General features: G+C 46.6%; 1 protein-coding gene across 1 annotated transcript in view; it reads right to left on the bottom strand.

Annotated features, from left to right (window-relative positions):
• The window catches only part of LOC125942369 (nose resistant to fluoxetine protein 6-like), a 165,272-nt gene extending 158,426 nt beyond the window's left edge, over positions 1–6,846 (bottom strand). Inside the window, exon 1 of the mRNA XM_049660524.1 lies at positions 6,699–6,846. The gene's annotated coding sequence lies outside the window, so the exon portion shown is untranslated. The remainder of the gene's footprint in view (positions 1–6,698) is intronic.
• Between the last annotated feature and the right edge of the window lie 4,872 nt (positions 6,847–11,718).

Here is an 11,718-nt window from a genome sequence, read left to right on the forward strand (position 1 = left end):
AACCGCTGAGCCATCGCGGCGGTATGTGAGCATTCGTATCGGTATCGCAGAGCAGAATCGCAGAAAAGCTAGCGATTTCCGTGCATGCATGTAGGAAGGTTCGGCCACATTCTAACAGCATTTGCGAATTAACGGAGGCCAATTATGGATTGCAATCTCGTGCCCAACACTACAGGTTTCATTTTGTTAGAAGTGTGGTAAATTCTTGAGCATTTAAGTTAGTCCCATTTTAGTCGACCTAGGCTTCTTGCACTAAACGACTTTTGAGAATTTACAGTTATTTGTGAATGCATATTGAAAAGCAGAAACAAGGCATATGACGCAGAAAACATGTGCATGTACACATGCACAGCTTACCACTTCATCATCCATCTTGCAACAATAAAAGTGCCATTGCGAAATGCAAAAACGCTCGTGTGCTGGTGTTGTCATCATCATCATCATCATCAGCCTATATTTTATGTCCACTGCAGGACGAAGGCCTCTCCTTGCGATCTCCAATTACCCCTGTCTTGCGCTAGCGTATTCCAACTTGCGCCTGCAAATTTCCTAACTTCATCATCGCATCTGGTTTTCTGCCGACCTCGACTGCGCTTTACTCGGCTGCGCTCGACTGAACGCGGCTGAACTCGACTCGGCTGAACTCGACTGCGCTTTAAGGGCACGTTAAAGAACCCCAGGTGGTCAAAATTAATCCGGAACCCTCCATTACGGCGAGCCTCATAATCAAAACTGGTTTTGGCACGTAAAACCCCAGAAAGAAGAAAAAAGTGCCATTAAAGTTTTTCTAGTTTTCGGCAGTCCCATTACCTGCCTTGAAGACAACAGTCTGCGTTCATTGCATGTCCTCACTAAGATGCTCCGCTTGTTGCTCCAGGGTTGCAACAGAGGGAAGGTGTTTGGAACGTAGCGAAAAACGAAAATCGCACGACATCATCGTCCAGCGGATCGGGCAGCTCTCTGCCTCTAAACATCAGCTTTTGGCGATACCGATCTTTTGCTTCGGTGCTAAGCGCCTTAAAGTAGTCCCTCGTCATCTCGACAATATTCACGATGTAGAATCAGCTCATCATAGATTCCACCAAGCAGTGCAAACATCGACAACACCGGCCTCACGTCGCGCATGCCTTCAAACAACATAGCCGGAAGTGCTTCTAGCTCTCCTGCCGGAAGTTCCGATGGGGCAACCAGTCAGCGGCAAGCGAGGTTTGTTTGTAAGCACTGAAACCGTCTATAGAGCTACTGTATATGGCTCATGGCTCCCTTTGGGAGTCATATAGATTAACTCTAGTGCTGAGTTCAATACAGCGCCGCGCATTGTTTAAAGGAATCCAAAGATGGTGAGATGGCCGAATGATAACTATATTTGCGTAAAACGAGACAGCAAGTTCGTAGGCTGCCTAAGATTATATGTGCTTATTAAAGGGGCCCTGAATGACCTCTCGAGCTTGCTGAAAAAACACAGTCCGAGTATAGCATACGCTGCTGTGAACATCTCAGCCAAATTTTGCAGTCGTGTGTGGCGCGTGTAGCCAGCACCTCCTAGATAGCAGGCCTGTGCAATCTGCTTTATGACATTATGTTACTTGGATCGAAATTTCCATTTCCAAGCCCGGCGTGATGAAAGCGGGGACGTCGAAATCACCGCGGCTTACTCGGGAGCGTCCCCATTAGCTTCTATGGCAGTCGGGCAAGGTAGCATTACGTCACGGATCGAAATGCACCGGCCTTGTGCTTTCTAGGAGTCGTTGGGGGAGCTCGCAAGCGGAGTGCGAAGTTCCCTTTCGCTCAAATGCTCTCTTTTCAACAGAAGCCTCTCCTCACTCTTTTCTGGACGCTTCATTTCGTAATATAGCAGATTCCCATACGCGGCTGCTATTGGCCAATATTGCTGACATAATTCAAGAAGGATGTTTGCATCAGTGTGCTTCTTCGTACTGTTACTGTGCATATTTATTGACGCAGTTTAAAAATCAGGATGAAGTAGGCGAACATCTGCTTTTGAGTTTCGATAATGATTACGTGCTTCCGGAAGAAACAAGCGATCGTCTGCTCACGCTCGGCCGCGGCCACCCGCGTAGGAAATAGCTTTGGCCGCCCTGCTTATCGGTGTCGTAGCTGTCGGGTCTCGCTAATTTCGACTAGATTAAACGCGGAAGCGTTAAGCGCCCCGTGTCGCAGAAAATCCGGCGTCGGTGTGGATGTCGGGGTCCGTGGCGGAGAAAATAATCCCGAACCACCCCGACCGCGCAGGCCCTCCGCGTGGTGCACGGTGTTGGTGAACAAAAATTCAATTTCTCACAGTAAAATCCACCAGAAAAATGGTGAAGCCCGACTTATCCACAACCTACAAACATGGTGGCGTCGGACTGTTATTTGAATGTACGAGAAAACATAATTCTGTTACGAGGACACTCAAACACAAAATCCTTTTGCCGGCATTTCTACCAAACCAACAGCGGTGCGCTCGGGTAGGCTACTTGCGAAAATCTTATTCAGATGGCCCTCGCATCCTCGGCAGGTCAAATTGGGACTTGGCCTGCCTAATGAGTTTAGGACAGGCGCGCGCGTCGGGGCAATAGCAAAAAATTAATAAAATAATAAAAAATGTGCCACGGCCTTCGCATTTTAAATAAGACCACTTATATTGCCCCTGGAAAAACGTCTTCCCAGCAATGCATTTCCGTTTAAAAGTGAAGCCGACTTTAACGGGGATCGGTGTAAGCTTGGTTTTTGTAAGCTGGCTTTCCCACGTTCCGTGTTGCAGTGAAACCTACTCAAAAAATGCGATGCGAACGGGTACCGATAACGCGATCGCGTTCTTCTCTTAAAGGCGAAGCTTAAGCGTCCTCCAATTTGAGAATGCTCAACAAGCCTCGGACCACGCAAAACTTAAGGTCAGAGCACACGCATGCTTGCCAGCGTGCGCTCACTCCTGACCGCGCCTGGTTACACGCTTTGGCAGACTCTGCTTTGTAATGAGCTCTTAATAGCGTTTCAAAATGAGCAAGTTGGAGAGGGTTACTTCCGTCTTGCAAGACGAATAGTTTTTCTTTTCTTCTTTTTTTTTCTTTTTAATATAGGTCAAAGCCGGTCTGCACCACGTAGCACAGCCAGACAGGAGCATATATGCGCCAAGCCCGCACTCTAGCCCTGTCGTGCACAACGCAAACGTTTATGCATGTAGTTGCGGTCTGCGAAACCAAACATCCCCACTGGTAACAATAAAATATTAATTTATTCCAACCTGCCTCATTCCCCCGGCCGCACAACATATCGGACAGGTTAGTCCCGGCTAAAAACACCACATCAGGATCGCAAGATTACACAATAATAAGTAAGCTTCCAAACCATACAGTTGGTCCCCTGAGCCACGAATTCCAACTCTTTTAGAGGTTACAATCTAAAGGTTACAAGACCTTTGGCGTTGCAGTAACCTTTAAAATATGCGCTTCGACACATGTAACCTCTAGCCGCGACGGAAAGTCACGAAAACACAAAGATCAAGTTGTTTTAGTCGCTGAGTAACCTTTATGCTATAGGTTACTTGCAATTATAGGTTAACTTAAGCGTTACAGTGCTAAGAGTGTACCGCGGCCGCTGCGGGGTGCCGCGGCGAGTGCGCACTGCGGCTCGCTGAGGACAACCGCGTTTGGCGAGTCGTAGGCACCCAAATTGGAAATCGTGGCGTCTACGTGAACATCCAAAATCAAATTTCAACTGCGCGCCACGGTGATGTTCAGTAGGCGGAGCGTTGTGGGCACACCCCGCTCCGCCGTAGCCTTCGCAGTGCAAGTCATTGAAGAAGGAGCGAAAGCACCGCAAACGGTATGTTTGATTGCCAGTAACTCCGCTTCTGCTGAGCGCATTGAAGAACTTTTTGCGGCAAATTATTTCTGAAATAGTCTAATTTATCTGCAAATACAATTCCCGACTTCGATAAAAAAGTGGTACAGGGCCCCTTTAACAATTTAAATTTATTGTGCATAAGTCATTCCCTCGGATCCGGTTGCGTGAGCCTTCCTCTCTGTGGACATTAATAACTGCTGTTGTCCCTTACGGTATTCGAATAAAACGAACATTCGACAACTCGGAAACGTGAGCTCTCGAATCGAATACGAATCGAATAGCAAGGGCTTTTGGATTCGTATTTGAAATTTCTAATCTTTGCACACCCTAAATAACCAGCCGTTAAATGTGCATGTCTCTCCTTCGGCAGCCTACGAATTTGCTGTATCAAATTATTCAAGGTAATTTATTATTTGGTCACTCAAATCATCCTTGGATGCATTTAAAATGGTGTGCGTTGCTGGGAAATTTCACTTGGCTCTATCAACGAACCGTACACTTTACTGCATAGATCTGGTAACGTGCTGTTCATTTTTTTTTCATTACGATCGTGGCCATGCAGTCAAGATACGATCACCTTTTCTTTGTTTGCCATTTATAACATTCTCAGTTGATCCCAAATGCAGTTGTTAATGACATCAGATCTGTAAAATAACATAACAATCGGCAGAACCCCTCTCACGACGACTGCTGACGGTAATGTGTTTAGCACTGAGCCAGTATAGCGACACAATGTATTGCTTCCTTAGAAACGAATTATGTATGAGGCGTGTGCTGCAGCGGGACTCCTCTTGGCGCTTCGTCTAAGACACTCGGCTCCATCTAGCGGAGCCGCCGCGAAGCCTGCGCGAGACCTCTGAAATGCATGGCGCGCCGTTGCGTGCGAACGCTGTGAGAAACGCGTAATACGGCAACCATAGAGTTTCTCACTATATTACCTAGAGGGCAAACTGGCGTTGCTGCGCTGTGGTATCCATGGGAATGCCGGTATATTGTGACTTCGGATTGGCATCGTCCTTGGAGAGCTAGAACGCCTTGAAGACGCGCCTGGCTAGCACCGTTCCGTTTGTCACAATGATTCATTTCCTGCTAAAACAGCACGTAAAAAACTGCTTTAGCTTTATTATTACACAAAAACATGATTTGTTTAATTTTGAGGACTTACTATTGGATGTACAATTCTATGAAACGTAAAAGGTATCAGCTGGCCGCTAAAGTTGGAGGGCAGACGATAAGATTCTCGCTCGCTTTCGAACAACTTGTCGTCTGTTCTTGCTTTTCTTCGCTTGATGCTGTACTGTAGGTGAGTAAACTTTATTGAGAATTCTAATATGGGTGAATGAAAACCGCTTATGTAGATTTTATTTTAGGAAAGCGTTATTTGTGTAGCCATAGCCACGTTTTAGACGAAGCCTCGTACAACACCAGCCAACACAAGCTTCGCAGACACATATCCCGTCATTCCCATGACGGCACATCGCCCTTTAAGAAACTCGCATAGACGGTGGCGCCAGATTACCCTCTAGGTGTCACAGTGAGAAACTCTATGACGGCAACCGCGCTCCTGTCTCACGCTTCTTTCTGGAAACGCTTCGCCATCTAGCGTCACTGCCGAGAAACCAGCGCGTGGCCTTCGAGAAGAGAAGCGTGGCGTACCGGTGCCTGCGAACGCTGTGAATTGTTCCTTCACATGCCTCACACTCCGTGGCTCATACTCAGTGACCCTAGTTGGCAAGAGCTTCACTGAAGAGCGGCATTCATAGCGCAGTTCGCTACCCGCCGCGGTGGTTTAGCCGCTATGGTGTTGCGCTGCTAAGCGTGAGGTTGCGGGATCACATCCCGGGTGCGGCGGCCGCGTTTTGATGCGAGCGTAATGCAAAAAAACGCCAGTGTCCCGTGCGTTGGGGGTGCGTTAAGGATCCCCCCTGGTAGTCTAAATCAATCCGGAGTTCCCCACTACGGCGTGCCTCACAATCAAAGCGTGGTTTTGGCACGTAAAAAACCAAAATTCAATTCAATTGAATTCAGCGCAATTCGCTAAAGCGTTGACGTGAAAGCTACATGGTCATTGAAAAGCGACACATATGCTCAGTGCATTTGTGGCGCAGCCGGCCAAAGCGTCGGGTTGTTGTCGTCGAGGAACCCTTGCGCACGCGGGTTGGATTTCGCCGGGCATCGAAGAAATTTAAGTGATCTTTTTTGTCATTTATAGCGGCCCATTCCCAGTGGCGATTACCTAGTTACCCAAGTTGTCGTCAAATACGTTCATTAAAGAGCGACACACACCTACTGGCACATATACCCAGTCACCCAAGCTGGCATCAAAGAGGTTCATTGGAGATCAGCACAGACCGAGTGGCACACAGCCAATGCTCCAAGTCGGCATCAAAGAGTTTCGAACAACGGTACCTACCCAGTCCCGCATCTACAGTGACCCATGTCGGTGTGTAAGAGGTTCGTTGAAGAGCGACGCGTATGTACACATTGTGACATACTCAGCGACCTAAGTTGATCCGATGATTGATTTCGAACCATGGTCCCTCAGCACACCAGCCCGATGCACTACCCATTCAACCACGGACTACCCAGTGAGTCAGGTAGGCGGGAGAACGGTTAGACAGAAACATACATAGATAGATAGAAATAACCATCGATAGATAACCCCCGAAAGTGGGGGAAGTGCCTTAAAAATTCCGACGCATTAACAAGGGCTTTATTGCCGAACAAACTCCACGGCAGCATTGTATTTTTTAATTGGTAATATTTACATTTCATTCCAAAATTTTGCTATTCGAAGAACACCCCTAGATTTTTGCGTTCGGAAAGCTGTTTTTCGTGCTTGCGCTTACCTGATGATGCGAAGCTCTCCAGTAGCTTAGCCGTGAAGTTACTAGCACGGCAACTGCGCGGGACTTCAATGGGCCCAAGTGCGCTTAAGTTGGTCATAGCGCCCGTCTGATCCGGCGGAACACATGGGCCGCTTGTTAGCAGGTGGCCTGATAGAAAACAAAGTCGTTTTTTAGGCCAACAGGTTCTGTGGGTGACGGATTCTTATGAAGGCTATTTTAGGCTATGTGAGATGAAGGAATGCCGACACATGGCATTTGCCGCCGCAGTAAACCAGCAGCATGACATGTTCCAATGTCGCGCGTCCGCCGTCGGGCGTGGCCCACATTTGCGGCACTACGGCAGCGGCGGCCTACTACACTGGCACGGTTTTGTTTCGCTTCAGTTGAATGCAAGCGATTCCACCGTGTGCAGCGTCGACTAGCACATGTGTGCTGTCCCCGATTCCCAATATTTTTCTCGCCGACTGTCACAGATTCGCAAACTGCGCTCAAAACAGCAGGCGCATCAAATAGCAAATGTGGTCGTGAAAGTTCGTAGGCCATTCAAGCGTAACAAACTGAAAAAAAGCTATGTTCTGTCAAAATTAATACATATATATATATATATATATATATATTACCTAGACATGTAAAATTTTCCAGCTGTTCTAGTCTTGGTAAAGGAAGGAAGTTCACCTTTTTTGGTGTGTAGAGTTGTATGGCATGGTAAACGGTGGTTTGCTTATAGTGAGTCGTCGCTAGAAGCGAAAACGAGCTCGACTTTCTTCATGGTGCGAAATAGGTCAGGCGATGTGAATGTGAATAAATGGCCCCAATGGAAAGAGTTTCTTCTTTTTTTTCCTTCAGATTTCGTGTCCACTTTCAGGAGCTAGTTCCCTTCTTAAAGTATTTGACAACGTAACGTGTTGAATCCTTGTTCGATGATGTGTACGGTGAACGGTCTTCAAGAGGCAGTCCATGCCATCCAACAAGCATGGGTGACAGTCCTCATTTCCTGCGTTGTTGGCATCATGCCTATTAAAGAATATAGCAACTCATGTTCCTGGGAAACAGGAGGAGCGGAATATTTACGGCACTTCTTGAGCGGTACTAAAAATACCTTCAAGTGAGGTAACATTACCAAGAACTTAGCGAGCTTGGACGTTTTCCTCCGGGCCCTATTTTGCAGATGACTAAGCGTGCACTGCAACCACTACCCAGTATAATCTGGGCAGCCACCCGATTGAAGGCCTTGAACTTACTGCCAGCGACCCACCCGATGTCTGTTCCGAAGCATATAAACCTCAGATAGTCGTACTTAAAACAGATTCGCCTCCAAAGTTCCGGCTTCCATACTCGACATGGCCAAACGAAAGCTTGACACATTCAAACAGGGCTTGCATTTCAACCAGCACCGGTCCCTGGTCGAGACAGTACTCAGGTATGACGCATGGAACGACGCGTATATTAACAGAAAAGGCTCCGTAGCAGACCGAGAAGAGAGAACAGGGCACACTAAAGAAGAAATGCGACGTATTATTGCCTGTTTCTGGGCTAGTTAACGGAACACTTGTTGTCGTTTCCTAACATTGTTTCGCCTATTATACGTCATAACTAAGCATGATCTAACAAGACAAGCAGCAAATCGCTGGCAGGCTTAATTCTGTGCGTGTGTTCATTCACATAACGTCATCTACGGCTAGGAACTATCAGCAACTAGACAAGTATTTTCCATGGATATAGAAATGTGCGCATATCCAATATTTCGTATACGAAGTCAAGTAGTCTTTCCTATTCGATTCGTATTCAGTTCCAGACCTCACTATTCGAAGTTGTCGAATATTCGTTTCGTTGGAAATAGCATAAGTGAAAATAAAAGCTTTTGGAGTCGACAGGGAGAAGAGATGGTGCAAATGGAAACTCTTCCGAAATATTCTGTGCAGGAAAACCGTGGTTGTCGTGCAGAAGAGCCATTTCCTGAAATAACACATGGTGGATGTCACTTATTCACAATAGTTATCCACCGCTAAGCAAGCACGTCTCGCCTTAGGCAGCCCATGTATTCGATGACTTGGTTTAGGCAAAGCAATTTAATACTTGACCGATAGAGACATGTTTAGATTCCTTAACAATAATATGCGGTGCTGCAGCATTGCCCCTAGCTCCTGCAACGAGCACTACATTCGACTGCATGCAGCTGATGACCGTGCTGATAATTTCTTTCTTTACTGTCATTGTCGTGGCCCACCAGATATGATCGCAATTTTGTTTCTCTGTTTTCATAATCGCACACTTCTCAGTTGACCTGACCTCTATTTTGCTCATGGTATTAGTTAGATGAACAAAAACAACTGAATGTGCAATTCTTGTCATTTCACTCTTAATTTTTAGAAATTCAGACTGTTTGATATTCAATTCAATATTTGAAGGCCGCTTTTGTCGAATATGTTATTATTTTGCATAGACATGTGTGTGTATGAGAGCATAGTAAATGTTGGCATGATGTATGATGCTCATGTCATGTGATGATGTTGAATGTTTTCACTGTTTCAGCTAGATGCTTATTACTAACATCAAGTACATGATTATGTATCTTTAATGCTTCAAAGCTCATGAATTTCTTATATTTTTGTTTGGTTTACACCTACCCCGCCTATTCTTTCATTTCAGGAGTGCATTATAATTTATTGTTTTTTTATATATTTCTGTGCTGTATCCAAGAGGTTATAGAGGGCTGTTTTCACGTTTTTTAAGCCTGATTTCCGCGGCTTTTATCCTCTCCTCCTGCATCAACAATGGAAATCACTGATGAGAATAAATCTACTTATTTGTTGTTTATTATGCGGAAGGGCAACTTCGTCTTCGCCAGTCTGGCGGCAACGGCTCGCCATTAGGGTGTCAATGACCACCCCATCTGCTACTCAGGAACTGCAATACGACACTTCTAGCTTCTTGGCCGTTTTGTTCACGTTTGCTTATTCACTCATTACAATACGTATATGAAGAGTGCTGTGTGCATGGTCGTGGGAGCAAAGCGCGACTCCTCTATAATGTTTAAGTATAACGTCAACGACCACCAAAGGTTTTCACATTTTTCATCAAAAATTTGGTTAATTGATCCATGCGGTCTAGAGCTTCAAAGTAACACGGAGGCTATGAGAGACACTGTAATGAAGGGTTACGATTTAATTTTTTATCACCCGGCAATCTTCAGCGCGTCCGAAAATATCGTAACACCAGCATTCTTGTTTTCTCCGTCCCCAAATCCCATATGCTATACACTGCTTTCGTAGATGCGATGCATACGCTTCGAATACTTCGCAAGTTCACTGGTGACTTGGAAGGAGGATATAATGTATGTGCCTTCGAGACCAAACCGGGCAGCATTGTCAGCGAATTCATGGCCGACGATGCCACAATGACGAGCACGGCAAGGAGGGACGCTCCAAAGGAACTTGGTCTGCTTGGTCGCACAAGCACACAAGCTTTCTGGAGTTCTACGAATGTCTCCCTTTGCTGCGGCTACCAATGCCAAGTAGCATCTCTCGCTGCGAAGCAACATTGTCGTACTGCTTCCGGCTGGCTGTGGCGTTCATGAAGTTCTATTCTTTCCTTATTGGAATGGCCGACGGTCCAACTTGCGACTGTTGTGAATCTCTATCGAGCACCCCTTGTGTACGTATCCTGTATGCTACCTCCAGTGCCTCTCCCTCCAAACCACATTAAACCGACTGGACTGCAGAAGATGTTTTAGTTTAAAACACTAGGACACCGACTTTGGCCCCATCCGTTGATGGCCTAGAGATAATCGATTTCGGAGATGAATGCGCGCATTACTGTAGTTTTTGGAGTACACCAGCTTGGCTGACCGTTTGTAGTCCTGCAGTGAGTCCTCTTGTGTGGTGTCGTGCTCTTTCCCTATCTCTCCCCTTTCCATTACCTCCGGTTTGAGGTAGCAAGCTGGATGTTTGTATAGTTGACCTCCCTGCATTTTCTCTATTTTCAGTGAGGACAGTATGTCAGTAAGATCATGCACTTTAGAGCATCAGTTGGTACCAAAATATTTTGTACATATTTCGTACATTCTGGGTTTGCTACCCAGAAGTGCACGGGGAATGTAATTCAGGGCATGAGATCATAAGCTGGAAGTTTGTACTGGAGAGAGAGAAAAATATAATCTAGAAGTAAAGACAGGAAGGTTAGCCAGATGATACTTCTTGTTGGCTACCCTGTACTAGAGAAGGGGAAAGGGGTACGAAAGATGATAGAGAAAAAAAAAGGGATGAATGAATAGAGATAGAGAGAGAACAAGGAGAGGAAAGACAGGGAGGTCAACCAGACTAGCGTCCGGTTTGCTACCCTACACTTGGGGTAAGGGACACGGGGAATAGAAAGAAGAAAAGAGGGATAGAGTGAGTACTGAGTGCACGTGGGATGATTCACATGGATACTATAAGCGGTCTCTTACACTGGTGCACTTCAAGTAGTGTACTAGTGCACGAATCGCTTTTTGTGCTATAGTGGCGGGTGTAGCCACGGTCCATGTATCTTTGACTCAGAGAACGGTCTCGAGTCCAGTCAGTTTAAAGTTGTCCTGAGAGAGAGGCGTTGTGCGTCGTAGCGAGGACAGGTACACAATAGGTGCTCGATGGTTTCCTCGCACATACAGGAGTCGCCCATCGGGCTCTCGGCCATTCCCATACGATAGGAGTAAGCGTTCGTGAACACCACTCCCAGCCACAAGCGACACAGCAAGGTTGCTTGGCCGCGAGAAAGGCTACATGGCAGTTGTAGCCGTAGCAAGGGGTCCAGTGTATGCAATCGGCAATTGAAGGCACTTGAACTCCATACAGCTTGTGACCTTTTGGGTACAAGCAGGCGAAGTTCCCTGCCGGTGTCCGCCCTCGCCAAAGGTATTGGACGCGTCAGGGTGTCGTCGTGGGCAGACTGGGCTGCCCTGTCGACATAGTCGTTTCCGACGATGCCACGGTGAGCAGGAATCCACTGAATATGTCGTGCCCTGTTTCCAGAGCATGGTGGT

This window comes from Dermacentor silvarum, chromosome 1, assembly GCF_013339745.2.
Source record: "Dermacentor silvarum isolate Dsil-2018 chromosome 1, BIME_Dsil_1.4, whole genome shotgun sequence".
Lineage (NCBI taxonomy): Eukaryota > Metazoa > Arthropoda > Arachnida > Ixodida > Ixodidae > Dermacentor > Dermacentor silvarum.